At 55.8% G+C, this 20,503-nt stretch overlaps 18 non-coding genes across 18 annotated transcripts; all 18 read right to left on the reverse strand.

Annotated features, from left to right (window-relative positions):
- Nucleotides 1-369: 369 nt before the first annotated feature.
- trnak-uuu (transfer RNA lysine (anticodon UUU)) lies at nt 370-442 on the reverse strand. The gene has a single exon. It is a non-coding gene; the product is annotated as a tRNA-Lys (tRNA).
- Nucleotides 443-1,512: 1,070 nt separating this feature from the next.
- trnak-uuu (transfer RNA lysine (anticodon UUU)) lies at nt 1,513-1,585 on the reverse strand. Its single transcript has one exon. It is a non-coding gene; the product is annotated as a tRNA-Lys (tRNA).
- A 1,074-nt stretch (nt 1,586-2,659) lies between these two features.
- trnak-uuu (transfer RNA lysine (anticodon UUU)) lies at nt 2,660-2,732 on the reverse strand. Its single transcript has one exon. It is a non-coding gene; the product is annotated as a tRNA-Lys (tRNA).
- Nucleotides 2,733-3,802: 1,070 nt separating this feature from the next.
- On the reverse strand, nt 3,803-3,875 carry trnak-uuu (transfer RNA lysine (anticodon UUU)). The gene has a single exon. It is a non-coding gene; the product is annotated as a tRNA-Lys (tRNA).
- A 1,070-nt stretch (nt 3,876-4,945) lies between these two features.
- trnak-uuu (transfer RNA lysine (anticodon UUU)) lies at nt 4,946-5,018 on the reverse strand. Its single transcript has one exon. It is a non-coding gene; the product is annotated as a tRNA-Lys (tRNA).
- Nucleotides 5,019-6,088: 1,070 nt separating this feature from the next.
- On the reverse strand, nt 6,089-6,161 carry trnak-uuu (transfer RNA lysine (anticodon UUU)). Its single transcript has one exon. It is a non-coding gene; the product is annotated as a tRNA-Lys (tRNA).
- Nucleotides 6,162-7,231: 1,070 nt separating this feature from the next.
- On the reverse strand, nt 7,232-7,304 carry trnak-uuu (transfer RNA lysine (anticodon UUU)). The gene has a single exon. It is a non-coding gene; the product is annotated as a tRNA-Lys (tRNA).
- A 1,070-nt stretch (nt 7,305-8,374) lies between these two features.
- Nucleotides 8,375-8,447, reverse strand: trnak-uuu (transfer RNA lysine (anticodon UUU)). The gene has a single exon. It is a non-coding gene; the product is annotated as a tRNA-Lys (tRNA).
- A 1,074-nt stretch (nt 8,448-9,521) lies between these two features.
- trnak-uuu (transfer RNA lysine (anticodon UUU)) lies at nt 9,522-9,594 on the reverse strand. Its single transcript has one exon. It is a non-coding gene; the product is annotated as a tRNA-Lys (tRNA).
- A 1,070-nt stretch (nt 9,595-10,664) lies between these two features.
- Nucleotides 10,665-10,737, reverse strand: trnak-uuu (transfer RNA lysine (anticodon UUU)). Its single transcript has one exon. It is a non-coding gene; the product is annotated as a tRNA-Lys (tRNA).
- Nucleotides 10,738-11,807: 1,070 nt separating this feature from the next.
- On the reverse strand, nt 11,808-11,880 carry trnak-uuu (transfer RNA lysine (anticodon UUU)). The gene has a single exon. It is a non-coding gene; the product is annotated as a tRNA-Lys (tRNA).
- Nucleotides 11,881-12,950: 1,070 nt separating this feature from the next.
- trnak-uuu (transfer RNA lysine (anticodon UUU)) lies at nt 12,951-13,023 on the reverse strand. Its single transcript has one exon. It is a non-coding gene; the product is annotated as a tRNA-Lys (tRNA).
- A 1,070-nt stretch (nt 13,024-14,093) lies between these two features.
- trnak-uuu (transfer RNA lysine (anticodon UUU)) lies at nt 14,094-14,166 on the reverse strand. Its single transcript has one exon. It is a non-coding gene; the product is annotated as a tRNA-Lys (tRNA).
- A 1,070-nt stretch (nt 14,167-15,236) lies between these two features.
- On the reverse strand, nt 15,237-15,309 carry trnak-uuu (transfer RNA lysine (anticodon UUU)). Its single transcript has one exon. It is a non-coding gene; the product is annotated as a tRNA-Lys (tRNA).
- Nucleotides 15,310-16,379: 1,070 nt separating this feature from the next.
- Nucleotides 16,380-16,452, reverse strand: trnak-uuu (transfer RNA lysine (anticodon UUU)). Its single transcript has one exon. It is a non-coding gene; the product is annotated as a tRNA-Lys (tRNA).
- A 1,070-nt stretch (nt 16,453-17,522) lies between these two features.
- Nucleotides 17,523-17,595, reverse strand: trnak-uuu (transfer RNA lysine (anticodon UUU)). Its single transcript has one exon. It is a non-coding gene; the product is annotated as a tRNA-Lys (tRNA).
- A 1,070-nt stretch (nt 17,596-18,665) lies between these two features.
- trnak-uuu (transfer RNA lysine (anticodon UUU)) lies at nt 18,666-18,738 on the reverse strand. Its single transcript has one exon. It is a non-coding gene; the product is annotated as a tRNA-Lys (tRNA).
- A 1,070-nt stretch (nt 18,739-19,808) lies between these two features.
- trnak-uuu (transfer RNA lysine (anticodon UUU)) lies at nt 19,809-19,881 on the reverse strand. The gene has a single exon. It is a non-coding gene; the product is annotated as a tRNA-Lys (tRNA).
- Nucleotides 19,882-20,503: the final 622 nt, after the last annotated feature.

Here is a 20,503-nt window from a genome sequence, read left to right on the forward strand (position 1 = left end):
GAGTGCAGCGCAGGTGTTTTGGCCATGCTAAATTGCCCCTTGTTTTCAGGCATGTGCAGGTTCGGAGTCACGAGGTGGGGGTTTAGGTGTGTGGGGGATACTCTTGGGAGAGTCGGCAGCCTGTTTCCACAGTCGAGGGATTCTATGCTAATTTCTGATTTCGCGCATTTGGAGGACCTTAAAGAGATCAATTCAAACAGAAGCCACGCGTTCCGCGATTACGGCAGCAACTGCGACAGTTCGGAAATGCAGGCAAAACTGCCCTGTGCTTGCTTCCACCGCCACAATGTAAGGGCCATTGAGTCTGATTTGTTAGCACTGCCCTGCGCCTTCGCTGTTGTCCCGTGGCAGAGCGATTTAAAAGCGACCCGCCCGAGCAGGGACTTGAACCCTGGACCCTCAGATTAAAAGTCTGATGCTCTACCGACTGAGCTACCCGGGCTGGTGGCAGGCCGCCTGCCCGGCTACGGCTTTCCCTGCCTGAGCTGGAAAACACGTTCGCGCTTCACACTCTCGCGCAGCCATTCTGACACAATCCACGCGATTCAGTCGGAAAGACTGGCAGCCCCGGCTGTGCAGGGCCGATTCCAAGCCGCCGTCTCTCTTCATCATCCCCCCACTCCATTGCCGCACCGTCCTCTCTCTACTGTAGCAACCCTCCTCAACACACACCTCTGGCACCGTCAAAGCCATCAGCAAGCCTACAACACAGCACCGCCAAAGTAAGAACGGTGCTCATGAGACGGCCTCATCATCAACCCTCCAACACCACGCGCCGTCCCTACCCCCAGCATCCACTCTCTGCTCGAAACAATCCACCCCACCACAAAGCCGCAGACACCGACACTCCCACACGCACGGCCACATCACCATCAGCTCCAAACCAAGGAAGATGTGCATGAAGGTTCCGTTGGACGTGTCTGAGTTGATTTGAAAACAAAAGCAGACCATCGATGAGAGCAGTCTCCATAAATCGAAGCTTCAGCACCTGCAAATATAATCAGGATTTCACTGCTGCCTCCCATCGCCACGAACCCTTGGCGCATTCGAGCCTCGGGCGACTCCCTGTGTGGAGTTTGCACATTCTCCCCGTGTCTGCGTGGATTTCGTCCGACGGATCCGGTTTCCTCCCACAGTCCAAAGGAGTGCAGCGCAGGTGTTTTGGCCATGCTAAATTGCCCCTTGTTTTCAGGCATGTGCAGGTTCGGAGTCACGAGGTGGGGGTTTAGGTGTGTGGGGGATACTCTTGGGAGAGTCGGTAGCTTGTTTCCACAGTCGAGGGATTCTATGCTAATTTCTGATTTCGCGCATTTGGAGGACCTTAAAGAGATCAATTCAAACAGAAGCCACGCGTTCCGCGATTACGGCAGCAACTGCGACAGTTCGGAAATGCAGGCAAAACTGCCCTGTGCTTGCTTCCACCGCCACAATGTAAGGGCCATTGAGTCTGATTTGTTAGCACTGCCCTGCGCCTTCGCTGTTGTCCCGTGGCAGAGCGATTTAAAAGCGACCCGCCCGAGCAGGGACTTGAACCCTGGACCCTCAGATTAAAAGTCTGATGCTCTACCGACTGAGCTACCCGGGCCGGTGGCAGGCCGCCTGCCCGGCTACGGCTTTCCCTGCCTGAGCTGGAAAACACGTTCGCGCTTCACACTCTCGCGCAGCCATTCTGACACAATCCACGCGATTCAGTCGGAAAGACTGGCAGCCCCGGCTGTGCAGGGCCGATTCCAAGCCGCCGTCTCTCTTCATCATCCCCCCACTCCATTGCCGCACCGTCCTCTCTCTACTGTAGCAACCCTCCTCAACACACACCTCTGGCACCGTCAAAGCCATCAGCAAGCCTACAACACAGCACCGCCAAAGTAAGAACGGTGCTCATGAGACGGCCTCATCATCAACCCTCCAACACCACGCGCCGTCCCTACCCCCAGCATCCACTCTCTGCTCGAAACAATCCACCCCACCACAAAGCCGCAGACACCGACACTCCCACACGCACGGCCACATCACCATCAGCTCCAAACCAAGGAAGATGTGCATGAAGGTTCCGTTGGACGTGTCTGAGTTGATTTGAAAACAAAAGCAGACGATCGATGAGAGCAGTCTCCATAAATCGAAGCTTCAGCACCTGCAAATATAATCAGGATTTCACTGCTGCCTCCCATCGCCACGAACCCTTGGCGCATTCGAGCCTCGGGCGACTCCCTGTGTGGGTGGAGTTTGCACATTCTCCCCGTGTCTGCGTGGATTTCGTCCGACGGATCCGGTTTCCTCCCACAGTCCAAAGGAGTGCAGCGCAGGTGTTTTGGCCATGCTAAATTGCCCCTTGTTTTCAGGCATGTGCAGGTTCGGAGTCACGAGGTGGGGGTTTAGGTGTGTGGGGGATACTCTTGGGAGAGTCGGTAGCCTGTTTCCACAGTCGAGGGATTCTATGCTAATTTCTGATTTCGCGCATTTGGAGGACCTTAAAGAGATCAATTCAAACAGAAGCCACGCGTTCCGCGATTACGGCAGCAACTGCGACAGTTCGGAAATGCAGGCAAAACTGCCCTGTGCTTGCTTCCACCGCCACAATGTAAGGGCCATTGAGTCTGATTTGTTAGCACTGCCCTGCGCCTTCGCTGTTGTCCCGTGGCAGAGCGATTTAAAAGCGACCCGCCCGAGCAGGGACTTGAACCCTGGACCCTCAGATTAAAAGTCTGATGCTCTACCGACTGAGCTACCCGGGCTCGTGGCAGGCCGCCTGCCCGGCTACGGCTTTCCCTGCCTGAGCTGGAAAACACGTTCGCGCTTCACACTCTCGCGCAGCCATTCTGACACAATCCACGCGATTCAGTCGGAAAGACTGGCAGCCCCGGCTGTGCAGGGCCGATTCCAAGCCGCCGTCTCTCTTCATCATCCCCCCACTCCATTGCCGCACCGTCCTCTCTCTACTGTAGCAACCCTCCTCAACACACACCTCTGGCACCGTCAAAGCCATCAGCAAGCCTACAACACAGCACCGCCAAAGTAAGAACGGTGCTCATGAGACGGCCTCATCATCAACCCTCCAACACCACGCGCCGTCCCTACCCCCAGCATCCACTCTCTGCTCGAAACAATCCACCCCACCACAAAGCCGCAGACACCGACACTCCCACACGCACGGCCACATCACCATCAGCTCCAAACCAAGGAAGATGTGCATGAAGGTTCCGTTGGACGTGTCTGAGTTGATTTGAAAACAAAAGCAGACCATCGATGAGAGCAGTCTCCATAAATCGAAGCTTCAGCACCTGCAAATATAATCAGGATTTCACTGCTGCCTCCCATCGCCACGAACCCTTGGCGCATTCGAGCCTCGGGCGACTCCCTGTGTGGAGTTTGCACATTCTCCCCGTGTCTGCGTGGATTTCGTCCGACGGATCCGGTTTCCTCCCACAGTCCAAAGGAGTGCAGCGCAGGTGTTTTGGCCATGCTAAATTGCCCCTTGTTTTCAGGCATGTGCAGGTTCGGAGTCACGAGGTGGGGGTTTAGGTGTGTGGGGGATACTCTTGGGAGAGTCGGCAGCCTGTTTCCACAGTCGAGGGATTCTATGCTAATTTCTGATTTCGCGCATTTGGAGGACCTTAAAGAGATTAATTCAAACAGAAGCCACGCGTTCCGCGATTACGGCAGCAACTGCGACAGTTCGGAAATGCAGGCAAAACTGCCCTGTGCTTGCTTCCACCGCCACAATGTAAGGGCCATTGAGTCTGATTTGTTAGCACTGCCCTGCGCCTTCGCTGTTGTCCCGTGGCAGAGCGATTTAAAAGCGACCCGCCCGAGCAGGGACTTGAACCCTGGACCCTCAGATTAAAAGTCTGATGCTCTACCGACTGAGCTACCCGGGCTGGTGGCAGGCCGCCTGCCCGGCTACGGCTTTCCCTGCCTGAGCTGGAAAACACGCTCGCGCTTCACACTCTCGCGCAGCCATTCTGACACAATCCACGCGATTCAGTCGGAAAGACTGGCAGCCCCGGCTGTGCAGGGCCGATTCCAAGCCGCCGTCTCTCTTCATCATCCCCCCACTCCATTGCCGCACCGTCCTCTCTCTACTGTAGCAACCCTCCTCAACACACACCTCTGGCACCGTCAAAGCCATCAGCAAGCCTACAACACAGCACCGCCAAAGTAAGAACGGTGCTCATGAGACGGCCTCATCATCAACCCTCCAACTCCACGCGCCGTCCCTACCCCCAGCATCCACTCTCTGCTCGAAACAATCCACCCCACCACAAAGCCGCAGACACCGACACTCCCACACGCACGGCCACATCACCATCAGCTCCAAACCAAGGAAGATGTGCATGAAGGTTCCGTTGGACGTGTCTGAGTTGATTTGAAAACAAAAGCAGACGATCGATGAGAGCAGTCTCCATAAATCGAAGCTTCAGCACCTGCAAATATAATCAGGATTTCACTGCTGCCTCCCATCGCCACGAACCCTTGGCGCATTCGAGCCTCGGGCGACTCCCTGTGTGGAGTTTGCACATTCTCCCCGTGTCTGCGTGGATTTCGTCCGACGGATCCGGTTTCCTCCCACAGTCCAAAGGAGTGCAGCGCAGGTGTTTTGGCCATGCTAAATTGCCCCTTGTTTTCAGGCATGTGCAGGTTCGGAGTCACGAGGTGGGGGTTTAGGTGTGTGGGGGATACTCTTGGGAGAGTCGGTAGCTTGTTTCCACAGTCGAGGGATTCTATGCTAATTTCTGATTTCGCGCATTTGGAGGACCTTAAAGAGATCAATTCAAACAGAAGCCACGCGTTCCGCGATTACGGCAGCAACTGCGACAGTTCGGAAATGCAGGCAAAACTGCCCTGTGCTTGCTTCCACCGCCACAATGTAAGGGCCATTGAGTCTGATTTGTTAGCACTGCCCTGCGCCTTCGCTGTTGTCCCGTGGCAGAGCGATTTAAAAGCGACCCGCCCGAGCAGGGACTTGAACCCTGGACCCTCAGATTAAAAGTCTGATGCTCTACCGACTGAGCTACCCGGGCTGGTGGCAGGCCGCCTGCCCGGCTACGGCTTTCCCTGCCTGAGCTGGAAAACACGCTCGCGCTTCACACTCTCGCGCAGCCATTCTGACACAATCCACGCGATTCAGTCGGAAAGACTGGCAGCCCCGGCTGTGCAGGGCCGATTCCAAGCCGCCGTCTCTCTTCATCATCCCCCCACTCCATTGCCGCACCGTCCTCTCTCTACTGTAGCAACCCTCCTCAACACACACCTCTGGCACCGTCAAAGCCATCAGCAAGCCTACAACACAGCACCGCCAAAGTAAGAACGGTGCTCATGAGACGGCCTCATCATCAACCCTCCAACACCACGCGCCGTCCCTACCCCCAGCATCCACTCTCTGCTCGAAACAATCCACCCCACCACAAAGCCGCAGACACCGACACTCCCACACGCACGGCCACATCACCATCAGCTCCAAACCAAGGAAGATGTGCATGAAGGTTCCGTTGGACGTGTCTGAGTTGATTTGAAAACAAAAGCAGACCATCGATGAGAGCAGTCTCCATAAATCGAAGCTTCAGCACCTGCAAATATAATCAGGATTTCACTGCTGCCTCCCATCGCCACGAACCCTTGGCGCATTCGAGCCTCGGGCGACTCCCTGTGTGGAGTTTGCACATTCTCCCCGTGTCTGCGTGGATTTCGTCCGACGGATCCGGTTTCCTCCCACAGTCCAAAGGAGTGCAGCGCAGGTGTTTTGGCCATGCTAAATTGCCCCTTGTTTTCAGGCATGTGCAGGTTCGGAGTCACGAGGTGGGGGTTTAGGTGTGTGGGGGATACTCTTGGGAGAGTCGGCAGCCTGTTTCCACAGTCGAGGGATTCTATGCTAATTTCTGATTTCGCGCATTTGGAGGACCTTAAAGAGATCAATTCAAACAGAAGCCACGCGTTCCGCGATTACGGCAGCAACTGCGACAGTTCGGAAATGCAGGCAAAACTGCCCTGTGCTTGCTTCCACCGCCACAATGTAAGGGCCATTGAGTCTGATTTGTTAGCACTGCCCTGCGCCTTCGCTGTTGTCCCGTGGCAGAGCGATTTAAAAGCGACCCGCCCGAGCAGGGACTTGAACCCTGGACCCTCAGATTAAAAGTCTGATGCTCTACCGACTGAGCTACCCGGGCTGGTGGCAGGCCGCCTGCCCGGCTACGGCTTTCCCTGCCTGAGCTGGAAAACACGTTCGCGCTTCACACTCTCGCGCAGCCATTCTGACACAATCCACGCGATTCAGTCGGAAAGACTGGCAGCCCCGGCTGTGCAGGGCCGATTCCAAGCCGCCGTCTCTCTTCATCATCCCCCCACTCCATTGCCGCACCGTCCTCTCTCTACTGTAGCAACCCTCCTCAACACACACCTCTGGCACCGTCAAAGCCATCAGCAAGCCTACAACACAGCACCGCCAAAGTAAGAACGGTGCTCATGAGACGGCCTCATCATCAACCCTCCAACACCACGCGCCGTCCCTACCCCCAGCATCCACTCTCTGCTCGAAACAATCCACCCCACCACAAAGCCGCAGACACCGACACTCCCACACGCACGGCCACATCACCATCAGCTCCAAACCAAGGAAGATGTGCATGAAGGTTCCGTTGGACGTGTCTGAGTTGATTTGAAAACAAAAGCAGACCATCGATGAGAGCAGTCTCCATAAATCGAAGCTTCAGCACCTGCAAATATAATCAGGATTTCACTGCTGCCTCCCATCGCCACGAACCCTTGGCGCATTCGAGCCTCGGGCGACTCCCTGTGTGGAGTTTGCACATTCTCCCCGTGTCTGCGTGGATTTCGTCCGACGGATCCGGTTTCCTCCCACAGTCCAAAGGAGTGCAGCGCAGGTGTTTTGGCCATGCTAAATTGCCCCTTGTTTTCAGGCATGTGCAGGTTCGGAGTCACGAGGTGGGGGTTTAGGTGTGTGGGGGATACTCTTGGGAGAGTCGGCAGCCTGTTTCCACAGTCGAGGGATTCTATGCTAATTTCTGATTTCGCGCATTTGGAGGACCTTAAAGAGATCAATTCAAACAGAAGCCACGCGTTCCGCGATTACGGCAGCAACTGCGACAGTTCGGAAATGCAGGCAAAACTGCCCTGTGCTTGCTTCCACCGCCACAATGTAAGGGCCATTGAGTCTGATTTGTTAGCACTGCCCTGCGCCTTCGCTGTTGTCCCGTGGCAGAGCGATTTAAAAGCGACCCGCCCGAGCAGGGACTTGAACCCTGGACCCTCAGATTAAAAGTCTGATGCTCTACCGACTGAGCTACCCGGGCTGGTGGCAGGCCGCCTGCCCGGCTACGGCTTTCCCTGCCTGAGCTGGAAAACACGTTCGCGCTTCACACTCTCGCGCAGCCATTCTGACACAATCCACGCGATTCAGTCGGAAAGACTGGCAGCCCCGGCTGTGCAGGGCCGATTCCAAGCCGCCGTCTCTCTTCATCATCCCCCCACTCCATTGCCGCACCGTCCTCTCTCTACTGTAGCAACCCTCCTCAACACACACCTCTGGCACCGTCAAAGCCATCAGCAAGCCTACAACACAGCACCGCCAAAGTAAGAACGGTGCTCATGAGACGGCCTCATCATCAACCCTCCAACACCACGCGCCGTCCCTACCCCCAGCATCCACTCTCTGCTCGAAACAATCCACCCCACCACAAAGCCGCAGACACCGACACTCCCACACGCACGGCCACATCACCATCAGCTCCAAACCAAGGAAGATGTGCATGAAGGTTCCGTTGGACGTGTCTGAGTTGATTTGAAAACAAAAGCAGACCATCGATGAGAGCAGTCTCCATAAATCGAAGCTTCAGCACCTGCAAATATAATCAGGATTTCACTGCTGCCTCCCATCGCCACGAACCCTTGGCGCATTCGAGCCTCGGGCGACTCCCTGTGTGGAGTTTGCACATTCTCCCCGTGTCTGCGTGGATTTCGTCCGACGGATCCGGTTTCCTCCCACAGTCCAAAGGAGTGCAGCGCAGGTGTTTTGGCCATGCTAAATTGCCCCTTGTTTTCAGGCATGTGCAGGTTCGGAGTCACGAGGTGGGGGTTTAGGTGTGTGGGGGATACTCTTGGGAGAGTCGGTAGCTTGTTTCCACAGTCGAGGGATTCTATGCTAATTTCTGATTTCGCGCATTTGGAGGACCTTAAAGAGATCAATTCAAACAGAAGCCACGCGTTCCGCGATTACGGCAGCAACTGCGACAGTTCGGAAATGCAGGCAAAACTGCCCTGTGCTTGCTTCCACCGCCACAATGTAAGGGCCATTGAGTCTGATTTGTTAGCACTGCCCTGCGCCTTCGCTGTTGTCCCGTGGCAGAGCGATTTAAAAGCGACCCGCCCGAGCAGGGACTTGAACCCTGGACCCTCAGATTAAAAGTCTGATGCTCTACCGACTGAGCTACCCGGGCCGGTGGCAGGCCGCCTGCCCGGCTACGGCTTTCCCTGCCTGAGCTGGAAAACACGTTCGCGCTTCACACTCTCGCGCAGCCATTCTGACACAATCCACGCGATTCAGTCGGAAAGACTGGCAGCCCCGGCTGTGCAGGGCCGATTCCAAGCCGCCGTCTCTCTTCATCATCCCCCCACTCCATTGCCGCACCGTCCTCTCTCTACTGTAGCAACCCTCCTCAACACACACCTCTGGCACCGTCAAAGCCATCAGCAAGCCTACAACACAGCACCGCCAAAGTAAGAACGGTGCTCATGAGACGGCCTCATCATCAACCCTCCAACACCACGCGCCGTCCCTACCCCCAGCATCCACTCTCTGCTCGAAACAATCCACCCCACCACAAAGCCGCAGACACCGACACTCCCACACGCACGGCCACATCACCATCAGCTCCAAACCAAGGAAGATGTGCATGAAGGTTCCGTTGGACGTGTCTGAGTTGATTTGAAAACAAAAGCAGACGATCGATGAGAGCAGTCTCCATAAATCGAAGCTTCAGCACCTGCAAATATAATCAGGATTTCACTGCTGCCTCCCATCGCCACGAACCCTTGGCGCATTCGAGCCTCGGGCGACTCCCTGTGTGGGTGGAGTTTGCACATTCTCCCCGTGTCTGCGTGGATTTCGTCCGACGGATCCGGTTTCCTCCCACAGTCCAAAGGAGTGCAGCGCAGGTGTTTTGGCCATGCTAAATTGCCCCTTGTTTTCAGGCATGTGCAGGTTCGGAGTCACGAGGTGGGGGTTTAGGTGTGTGGGGGATACTCTTGGGAGAGTCGGTAGCCTGTTTCCACAGTCGAGGGATTCTATGCTAATTTCTGATTTCGCGCATTTGGAGGACCTTAAAGAGATCAATTCAAACAGAAGCCACGCGTTCCGCGATTACGGCAGCAACTGCGACAGTTCGGAAATGCAGGCAAAACTGCCCTGTGCTTGCTTCCACCGCCACAATGTAAGGGCCATTGAGTCTGATTTGTTAGCACTGCCCTGCGCCTTCGCTGTTGTCCCGTGGCAGAGCGATTTAAAAGCGACCCGCCCGAGCAGGGACTTGAACCCTGGACCCTCAGATTAAAAGTCTGATGCTCTACCGACTGAGCTACCCGGGCTGGTGGCAGGCCGCCTGCCCGGCTACGGCTTTCCCTGCCTGAGCTGGAAAACACGCTCGCGCTTCACACTCTCGCGCAGCCATTCTGACACAATCCACGCGATTCAGTCGGAAAGACTGGCAGCCCCGGCTGTGCAGGGCCGATTCCAAGCCGCCGTCTCTCTTCATCATCCCCCCACTCCATTGCCGCACCGTCCTCTCTCTACTGTAGCAACCCTCCTCAACACACACCTCTGGCACCGTCAAAGCCATCAGCAAGCCTACAACACAGCACCGCCAAAGTAAGAACGGTGCTCATGAGACGGCCTCATCATCAACCCTCCAACACCACGCGCCGTCCCTACCCCCAGCATCCACTCTCTGCTCGAAACAATCCACCCCACCACAAAGCCGCAGACACCGACACTCCCACACGCACGGCCACATCACCATCAGCTCCAAACCAAGGAAGATGTGCATGAAGGTTCCGTTGGACGTGTCTGAGTTGATTTGAAAACAAAAGCAGACCATCGATGAGAGCAGTCTCCATAAATCGAAGCTTCAGCACCTGCAAATATAATCAGGATTTCACTGCTGCCTCCCATCGCCACGAACCCTTGGCGCATTCGAGCCTCGGGCGACTCCCTGTGTGGAGTTTGCACATTCTCCCCGTGTCTGCGTGGATTTCGTCCGACGGATCCGGTTTCCTCCCACAGTCCAAAGGAGTGCAGCGCAGGTGTTTTGGCCATGCTAAATTGCCCCTTGTTTTCAGGCATGTGCAGGTTCGGAGTCACGAGGTGGGGGTTTAGGTGTGTGGGGGATACTCTTGGGAGAGTCGGCAGCCTGTTTCCACAGTCGAGGGATTCTATGCTAATTTCTGATTTCGCGCATTTGGAGGACCTTAAAGAGATCAATTCAAACAGAAGCCACGCGTTCCGCGATTACGGCAGCAACTGCGACAGTTCGGAAATGCAGGCAAAACTGCCCTGTGCTTGCTTCCACCGCCACAATGTAAGGGCCATTGAGTCTGATTTGTTAGCACTGCCCTGCGCCTTCGCTGTTGTCCCGTGGCAGAGCGATTTAAAAGCGACCCGCCCGAGCAGGGACTTGAACCCTGGACCCTCAGATTAAAAGTCTGATGCTCTACCGACTGAGCTACCCGGGCTGGTGGCAGGCCGCCTGCCCGGCTACGGCTTTCCCTGCCTGAGCTGGAAAACACGTTCGCGCTTCACACTCTCGCGCAGCCATTCTGACACAATCCACGCGATTCAGTCGGAAAGACTGGCAGCCCCGGCTGTGCAGGGCCGATTCCAAGCCGCCGTCTCTCTTCATCATCCCCCCACTCCATTGCCGCACCGTCCTCTCTCTACTGTAGCAACCCTCCTCAACACACACCTCTGGCACCGTCAAAGCCATCAGCAAGCCTACAACACAGCACCGCCAAAGTAAGAACGGTGCTCATGAGACGGCCTCATCATCAACCCTCCAACACCACGCGCCGTCCCTACCCCCAGCATCCACTCTCTGCTCGAAACAATCCACCCCACCACAAAGCCGCAGACACCGACACTCCCACACGCACGGCCACATCACCATCAGCTCCAAACCAAGGAAGATGTGCATGAAGGTTCCGTTGGACGTGTCTGAGTTGATTTGAAAACAAAAGCAGACCATCGATGAGAGCAGTCTCCATAAATCGAAGCTTCAGCACCTGCAAATATAATCAGGATTTCACTGCTGCCTCCCATCGCCACGAACCCTTGGCGCATTCGAGCCTCGGGCGACTCCCTGTGTGGAGTTTGCACATTCTCCCCGTGTCTGCGTGGATTTCGTCCGACGGATCCGGTTTCCTCCCACAGTCCAAAGGAGTGCAGCGCAGGTGTTTTGGCCATGCTAAATTGCCCCTTGTTTTCAGGCATGTGCAGGTTCGGAGTCACGAGGTGGGGGTTTAGGTGTGTGGGGGATACTCTTGGGAGAGTCGGCAGCCTGTTTCCACAGTCGAGGGATTCTATGCTAATTTCTGATTTCGCGCATTTGGAGGACCTTAAAGAGATCAATTCAAACAGAAGCCACGCGTTCCGCGATTACGGCAGCAACTGCGACAGTTCGGAAATGCAGGCAAAACGGCCCTGTGCTTGCTTCCACCGCCACAATGTAAGGGCCATTGAGTCTGATTTGTTAGCACTGCCCTGCGCCTTCGCTGTTGTCCCGTGGCAGAGCGATTTAAAAGCGACCCGCCCGAGCAGGGACTTGAACCCTGGACCCTCAGATTAAAAGTCTGATGCTCTACCGACTGAGCTACCCGGGCTGGTGGCAGGCCGCCTGCCCGGCTACGGCTTTCCCTGCCTGAGCTGGAAAACACGCTCGCGCTTCACACTCTCGCGCAGCCATTCTGACACAATCCACGCGATTCAGTCGGAAAGACTGGCAGCCCCGGCTGTGCAGGGCCGATTCCAAGCCGCCGTCTCTCTTCATCATCCCCCCACTCCATTGCCGCACCGTCCTCTCTCTACTGTAGCAACCCTCCTCAACACACACCTCTGGCACCGTCAAAGCCATCAGCAAGCCTACAACACAGCACCGCCAAAGTAAGAACGGTGCTCATGAGACGGCCTCATCATCAACCCTCCAACTCCACGCGCCGTCCCTACCCCCAGCATCCACTCTCTGCTCGAAACAATCCACCCCACCACAAAGCCGCAGACACCGACACTCCCACACGCACGGCCACATCACCATCAGCTCCAAACCAAGGAAGATGTGCATGAAGGTTCCGTTGGACGTGTCTGAGTTGATTTGAAAACAAAAGCAGACGATCGATGAGAGCAGTCTCCATAAATCGAAGCTTCAGCACCTGCAAATATAATCAGGATTTCACTGCTGCCTCCCATCGCCACGAACCCTTGGCGCATTCGAGCCTCGGGCGACTCCCTGTGTGGAGTTTGCACATTCTCCCCGTGTCTGCGTGGATTTCGTCCGACGGATCCGGTTTCCTCCCACAGTCCAAAGGAGTGCAGCGCAGGTGTTTTGGCCATGCTAAATTGCCCCTTGTTTTCAGGCATGTGCAGGTTCGGAGTCACGAGGTGGGGGTTTAGGTGTGTGGGGGATACTCTTGGGAGAGTCGGTAGCTTGTTTCCACAGTCGAGGGATTCTATGCTAATTTCTGATTTCGCGCATTTGGAGGACCTTAAAGAGATCAATTCAAACAGAAGCCACGCGTTCCGCGATTACGGCAGCAACTGCGACAGTTCGGAAATGCAGGCAAAACTGCCCTGTGCTTGCTTCCACCGCCACAATGTAAGGGCCATTGAGTCTGATTTGTTAGCACTGCCCTGCGCCTTCGCTGTTGTCCCGTGGCAGAGCGATTTAAAAGCGACCCGCCCGAGCAGGGACTTGAACCCTGGACCCTCAGATTAAAAGTCTGATGCTCTACCGACTGAGCTACCCGGGCTGGTGGCAGGCCGCCTGCCCGGCTACGGCTTTCCCTGCCTGAGCTGGAAAACACGTTCGCGCTTCACACTCTCGCGCAGCCATTCTGACACAATCCACGCGATTCAGTCGGAAAGACTGGCAGCCCCGGCTGTGCAGGGCCGATTCCAAGCCGCCGTCTCTCTTCATCATCCCCCCACTCCATTGCCGCACCGTCCTCTCTCTACTGTAGCAACCCTCCTCAACACACACCTCTGGCACCGTCAAAGCCATCAGCAAGCCTACAACACAGCACCGCCAAAGTAAGAACGGTGCTCATGAGACGGCCTCATCATCAACCCTCCAACACCACGCGCCGTCCCTACCCCCAGCATCCACTCTCTGCTCGAAACAATCCACCCCACCACAAAGCCGCAGACACCGACACTCCCACACGCACGGCCACATCACCATCAGCTCCAAACCAAGGAAGATGTGCATGAAGGTTCCGTTGGACGTGTCTGAGTTGATTTGAAAACAAAAGCAGACCATCGATGAGAGCAGTCTCCATAAATCGAAGCTTCAGCACCTGCAAATATAATCAGGATTTCACTGCTGCCTCCCATCGCCACGAACCCTTGGCGCATTCGAGCCTCGGGCGACTCCCTGTGTGGAGTTTGCACATTCTCCCCGTGTCTGCGTGGATTTCGTCCGACGGATCCGGTTTCCTCCCACAGTCCAAAGGAGTGCAGCGCAGGTGTTTTGGCCATGCTAAATTGCCCCTTGTTTTCAGGCATGTGCAGGTTCGGAGTCACGAGGTGGGGGTTTAGGTGTGTGGGGGATACTCTTGGGAGAGTCGGCAGCCTGTTTCCACAGTCGAGGGATTCTATGCTAATTTCTGATTTCGCGCATTTGGAGGACCTTAAAGAGATCAATTCAAACAGAAGCCACGCGTTCCGCGATTACGGCAGCAACTGCGACAGTTCGGAAATGCAGGCAAAACTGCCCTGTGCTTGCTTCCACCGCCACAATGTAAGGGCCATTGAGTCTGATTTGTTAGCACTGCCCTGCGCCTTCGCTGTTGTCCCGTGGCAGAGCGATTTAAAAGCGACCCGCCCGAGCAGGGACTTGAACCCTGGACCCTCAGATTAAAAGTCTGATGCTCTACCGACTGAGCTACCCGGGCTGGTGGCAGGCCGCCTGCCCGGCTACGGCTTTCCCTGCCTGAGCTGGAAAACACGTTCGCGCTTCACACTCTCGCGCAGCCATTCTGACACAATCCACGCGATTCAGTCGGAAAGACTGGCAGCCCCGGCTGTGCAGGGCCGATTCCAAGCCGCCGTCTCTCTTCATCATCCCCCCACTCCATTGCCGCACCGTCCTCTCTCTACTGTAGCAACCCTCCTCAACACACACCTCTGGCACCGTCAAAGCCATCAGCAAGCCTACAACACAGCACCGCCAAAGTAAGAACGGTGCTCATGAGACGGCCTCATCATCAACCCTCCAACACCACGCGCCGTCCCTACCCCCAGCATCCACTCTCTGCTCGAAACAATCCACCCCACCACAAAGCCGCAGACACCGACACTCCCACACGCACGGCCACATCACCATCAGCTCCAAACCAAGGAAGATGTGCATGAAGGTTCCGTTGGACGTGTCTGAGTTGATTTGAAAACAAAAGCAGACGATCGATGAGAGCAGTCTCCATAAATCGAAGCTTCAGCACCTGCAAATATAATCAGGATTTCACTGCTGCCTCCCATCGCCACGAACCCTTGGCGCATTCGAGCCTCGGGCGACTCCCTGTGTGGAGTTTGCACATTCTCCCCGTGTCTGCGTGGATTTCGTCCGACGGATCCGGTTTCCTCCCACAGTCCAAAGGAGTGCAGCGCAGGTGTTTTGGCCATGCTAAATTGCCCCTTGTTTTCAGGCATGTGCAGGTTCGGAGTCACGAGGTGGGGGTTTAGGTGTGTGGGGGATACTCTTGGGAGAGTCGGCAGCCTGTTTCCACAGTCGAGGGATTCTATGCTAATTTCTGATTTCGCGCATTTGGAGGACCTTAAAGAGATCAATTCAAACAGAAGCCACGCGTTCCGCGATTACGGCAGCAACTGCGACAGTTCGGAAATGCAGGCAAAACTGCCCTGTGCTTGCTTCCACCGCCACAATGTAAGGGCCATTGAGTCTGATTTGTTAGCACTGCCCTGCGCCTTCGCTGTTGTCCCGTGGCAGAGCGATTTAAAAGCGACCCGCCCGAGCAGGGACTTGAACCCTGGACCCTCAGATTAAAAGTCTGATGCTCTACCGACTGAGCTACCCGGGCTGGTGGCAGGCCGCCTGCCCGGCTACGGCTTTCCCTGCCTGAGCTGGAAAACACGTTCGCGCTTCACACTCTCGCGCAGCCATTCTGACACAATCCACGCGATTCAGTCGGAAAGACTGGCAGCCCCGGCTGTGCAGGGCCGATTCCAAGCCGCCGTCTCTCTTCATCATCCCCCCACTCCATTGCCGCACCGTCCTCTCTCTACTGTAGCAACCCTCCTCAACACACACCTCTGGCACCGTCAAAGCCATCAGCAAGCCTACAACACAGCACCGCCAAAGTAAGAACGGTGCTCATGAGACGGCCTCATCATCAACCCTCCAACACCACGCGCCGTCCCTACCCCCAGCATCCACTCTCTGCTCGAAACAATCCACCCCACCACAAAGCCGCAGACACCGACACTCCCACACGCACGGCCACATCACCATCAGCTCCAAACCAAGGAAGATGTGCATGAAGGTTCCGTTGGACGTGTCTGAGTTGATTTGAAAACAAAAGCAGACCATCGATGAGAGCAGTCTCCATAAATCGAAGCTTCAGCACCTGCAAATATAATCAGGATTTCACTGCTGCCTCCCATCGCCACGAACCCTTGGCGCATTCGAGCCTCGGGCGACTCCCTGTGTGGAGTTTGCACATTCTCCCCGTGTCTGCGTGGATTTCGTCCGACGGATCCGGTTTCCTCCCACAGTCCAAAGGAGTGCAGCGCAGGTGTTTTGGCCATGCTAAATTGCCCCTTGTTTTCAGGCATGTGCAGGTTCGGAGTCACGAGGTGGGGGTTTAGGTGTGTGGGGGATACTCTTGGGAGAGTCGGTAGCTTGTTTCCACAGTCGAGGGATTCTATGCTAATTTCTGATTTCGCGCATTTGGAGGACCTTAAAGAGATCAATTCAAACAGAAGCCACGCGTTCCGCGATTACGGCAGCAACTGCGACAGTTCGGAAATGCAGGCAAAACTGCCCTGTGCTTGCTTCCACCGCCACAATGTAAGGGCCATTGAGTCTGATTTGTTAGCACTGCCCTGCGCCTTCGCTGTTGTCCCGTGGCAGAGCGATTTAAAAGCGACCCGCCCGAGCAGGGACTTGAACCCTGGACCCTCAGATTAAAAGTCTGATGCTCTACCGACTGAGCTACCCGGGCCGGTGGCAGGCCGCCTGCCCGGCTACGGCTTTCCCTGCCTGAGCTGGAAAACACGTTCGCGCTTCACACTCTCGCGCAGCCATTCTGACACAATCCACGCGATTCAGTCGGAAAGACTGGCAGCCCCGGCTGTGCAGGGCCGATTCCAAGCCGCCGTCTCTCTTCATCATCCCCCCACTCCATTGCCGCACCGTCCTCTCTCTACTGTAGCAACCCTCCTCAACACACACCTCTGGCACCGTCAAAGCCATCAGCAAGCCTACAACACAGCACCGCCAAAGTAAGAACGGTGCTCATGAGACGGCCTCATCATCAACCCTCCAACACCACGCGCCGTCCCTACCCCCAGCATCCACTCTCTGCTCGAAACAATCCACCCCACCACAAAGCCGCAGACACCGACACTCCCACACGCACGGCCACATCACCATCAGCTCCAAACCAAGGAAGATGTGCATGAAGGTTCCGTTGGACGTGTCTGAGTTGATTTGAAAACAAAAGCAGACGATCGATGAGAGCAGTCTCCATAAATCGAAGCTTCAGCACCTGCAAATATAATCAGGATTTCACTGCTGCCTCCCATCGCCACGAACCCTTGGCGCATTCGAGCCTCGGGCGACTCCCTGTGTGGAGTTTGCACATTCTCCCCGTGTCTGCGTGGATTTCGTCCGACGGATCCGGTTTCCTCCCACAGTCCAAAGGAGTGCAGCGCAGGTGTTTTGGCCATGCTAAATTGCCCCTTGTTTTCAGGCATGTGCAGGTTCGGAGTCACGAGGTGGGGGTTTAGGTGTGTGGGGGATACTCTTGGGAGAGTCGGTAGCCTGTTTCCACAGTCGAGGGATTCTATGCTAATTTCTGATTTCGCGCATTTGGAGGACCTTAAAGAGATCAATTCAAACAGAAGCCACGCGTTCCGCGATTACGGCAGCAACTGCGACAGTTCGGAAATGCAGGCAAAACTGCCCTGTGCTTGCTTCCACCGCCACAATGTAAGGGCCATTGAGTCTGATTTGTTAGCACTGCCCTGCGCCTTCGCTGTTGTCCCGTGGCAGAGCGATTTAAAAGCGACCCGCCCGAGCAGGGACTTGAACCCTGGACCCTCAGATTAAAAGTCTGATGCTCTACCGACTGAGCTACCCGGGCTGGTGGCAGGCCGCCTGCCCGGCTACGGCTTTCCCTGCCTGAGCTGGAAAACACGCTCGCGCTTCACACTCTCGCGCAGCCATTCTGACACAATCCACGCGATTCAGTCGGAAAGACTGGCAGCCCCGGCTGTGCAGGGCCGATTCCAAGCCGCCGTCTCTCTTCATCATCCCCCCACTCCATTGCCGCACCGTCCTCTCTCTACTGTAGCAACCCTCCTCAACACACACCTCTGGCACCGTCAAAGCCATCAGCAAGCCTACAACACAGCACCGCCAAAGTAAGAACGGTGCTCATGAGACGGCCTCATCATCAACCCTCCAACACCACGCGCCGTCCCTACCCCCAGCATCCACTCTCTGCTCGAAACAATCCACCCCACCACAAAGCCGCAGACACCGACACTCCCACACGCACGGCCACATCACCATCAGCTCCAAACCAAGGAAGATGTGCATGAAGGTTCCGTTGGACGTGTCTGAGTTGATTTGAAAACAAAAGCAGACCATCGATGAGAGCAGTCTCCATAAATCGAAGCTTCAGCACCTGCAAATATAATCAGGATTTCACTGCTGCCTCCCATCGCCACGAACCCTTGGCGCATTCGAGCCTCGGGCGACTCCCTGTGTGGAGTTTGCACATTCTCCCCGTGTCTGCGTGGATTTCGTCCGACGGATCCGGTTTCCTCCCACAGTCCAAAGGAGTGCAGCGCAGGTGTTTTGGCCATGCTAAATTGCCCCTTGTTTTCAGGCATGTGCAGGTTCGGAGTCACGAGGTGGGGGTTTAGGTGTGTGGGGGATACTCTTGGGAGAGTCGGCAGCCTGTTTCCACAGTCGAGGGATTCTATGCTAATTTCTGATTTCGCGCATTTGGAGGACCTTAAAGAGATCAATTCAAACAGAAGCCACGCGTTCCGCGATTACGGCAGCAACTGCGACAGTTCGGAAATGCAGGCAAAACTGCCCTGTGCTTGCTTCCACCGCCACAATGTAAGGGCCATTGAGTCTGATTTGTTAGCACTGCCCTGCGCCTTCGCTGTTGTCCCGTGGCAGAGCGATTTAAAAGCGACCCGCCCGAGCAGGGACTTGAACCCTGGACCCTCAGATTAAAAGTCTGATGCTCTACCGACTGAGCTACCCGGGCTGGTGGCAGGCCGCCTCCCCGGCTACGGCTTTCCCTGCCTGAGCTGGAAAACACGTTCGCGCTTCACACTCTCGCGCAGCCATTCTGACACAATCCACGCGATTCAGTCGGAAAGACTGGCAGCCCCGGCTGTGCAGGGCCGATTCCAAGCCGCCGTCTCTCTTCATCATCCCCCCACTCCATTGCCGCACCGTCCTCTCTCTACTGTAGCAACCCTCCTCAACACACACCTCTGGCACCGTCAAAGCCATCAGCAAGCCTACAACACAGCACCGCCAAAGTAAGAACGGTGCTCATGAGACGGCCTCATCATCAACCCTCCAACACCACGCGCCGTCCCTACCCCCAGCATCCACTCTCTGCTCGAAACAATCCACCCCACCACAAAGCCGCAGACACCGACACTCCCACACGCACGGCCACATCACCATCAGCTCCAAACCAAGGAAGATGTGCATGAAGGTTCCGTTGGACGTGTCTGAGTTGATTTGAAAACAAAAGCAGACCATCGATGAGAGCAGTCTCCATAAATCGAAGCTTCAGCACCTGCAAATATAATCAGGATTTCACTGCTGCCTCCCATCGCCACGAACCCTTGGCGCATTCGAGCCTCGGGCGACTCCCTGTGTGGAGTTTGCACATTCTCCCCGTGTCTGCGTGGATTTCGTCCGACGGATCCGGTTTCCTCCCACAGTCCAAAGGAGTGCAGCGCAGGTGTTTTGGCCATGCTAAATTGCCCCTTGTTTTCAGGCATGTGCAGGTTCGGAGTCACGAGGTGGGGGTTTAGGTGTGTGGGGGATACTCTTGGGAGAGTCGGCAGCCTGTTTCCACAGTCGAGGGATTCTATGCTAATTTCTGATTTCGCGCATTTGGAGGACCTTAAAGAGATCAATTCAAACAGAAGCCACGCGTTCCGCGATTACGGCAGCAACTGCGACAGTTCGGAAATGCAGGCAAAACTGCCCTGTGCTTGCTTCCACCGCCACAATGTAAGGGCCATTGAGTCTGATTTGTTAGCACTGCCCTGCGCCTTCGCTGTTGTCCCGTGGCAGAGCGATTTAAAAGCGACCCGCCCGAGCAGGGACTTGAACCCTGGACCCTCAGATTAAAAGTCTGATGCTCTACCGACTGAGCTACCCGGGCTGGTGGCAGGCCGCCTGCCCGGCTACGGCTTTCCCTGCCTGAGCTGGAAAACACGTTCGCGCTTCACACTCTCGCGCAGCCATTCTGACACAATCCACGCGATTCAGTCGGAAAGACTGGCAGCCCCGGCTGTGCAGGGCCGATTCCAAGCCGCCGTCTCTCTTCATCATCCCCCCACTCCATTGCCGCACCGTCCTCTCTCTACTGTAGCAACCCTCCTCAACACACACCTCTGGCACCGTCAAAGCCATCAGCAAGCCTACAACACAGCACCGCCAAAGTAAGAACGGTGCTCATGAGACGGCCTCATCATCAACCCTCCAACACCACGCGCCGTCCCTACCCCCAGCATCCACTCTCTGCTCGAAACAATCCACCCCACCACAAAGCCGCAGACACCGACACTCCCACACGCACGGCCACATCACCATCAGCTCCAAACCAAGGAAGATGTGCATGAAGGTTCCGTTGGACGTGTCTGAGTTGATTTGAAAACAAAAGCAGACCATCGATGAGAGCAGTCTCCATAAATCGAAGCTTCAGCACCTGCAAATATAATCAGGATTTCACTGCTGCCTCCCATCGCCACGAACCCTTGGCGCATTCGAGCCTCGGGCGACTC

The sequence above is a fragment of the Chiloscyllium punctatum genome, chromosome 24 (assembly GCF_047496795.1).
Source record: "Chiloscyllium punctatum isolate Juve2018m chromosome 24, sChiPun1.3, whole genome shotgun sequence".
Taxonomy (NCBI): domain Eukaryota; kingdom Metazoa; phylum Chordata; class Chondrichthyes; order Orectolobiformes; family Hemiscylliidae; genus Chiloscyllium; species Chiloscyllium punctatum.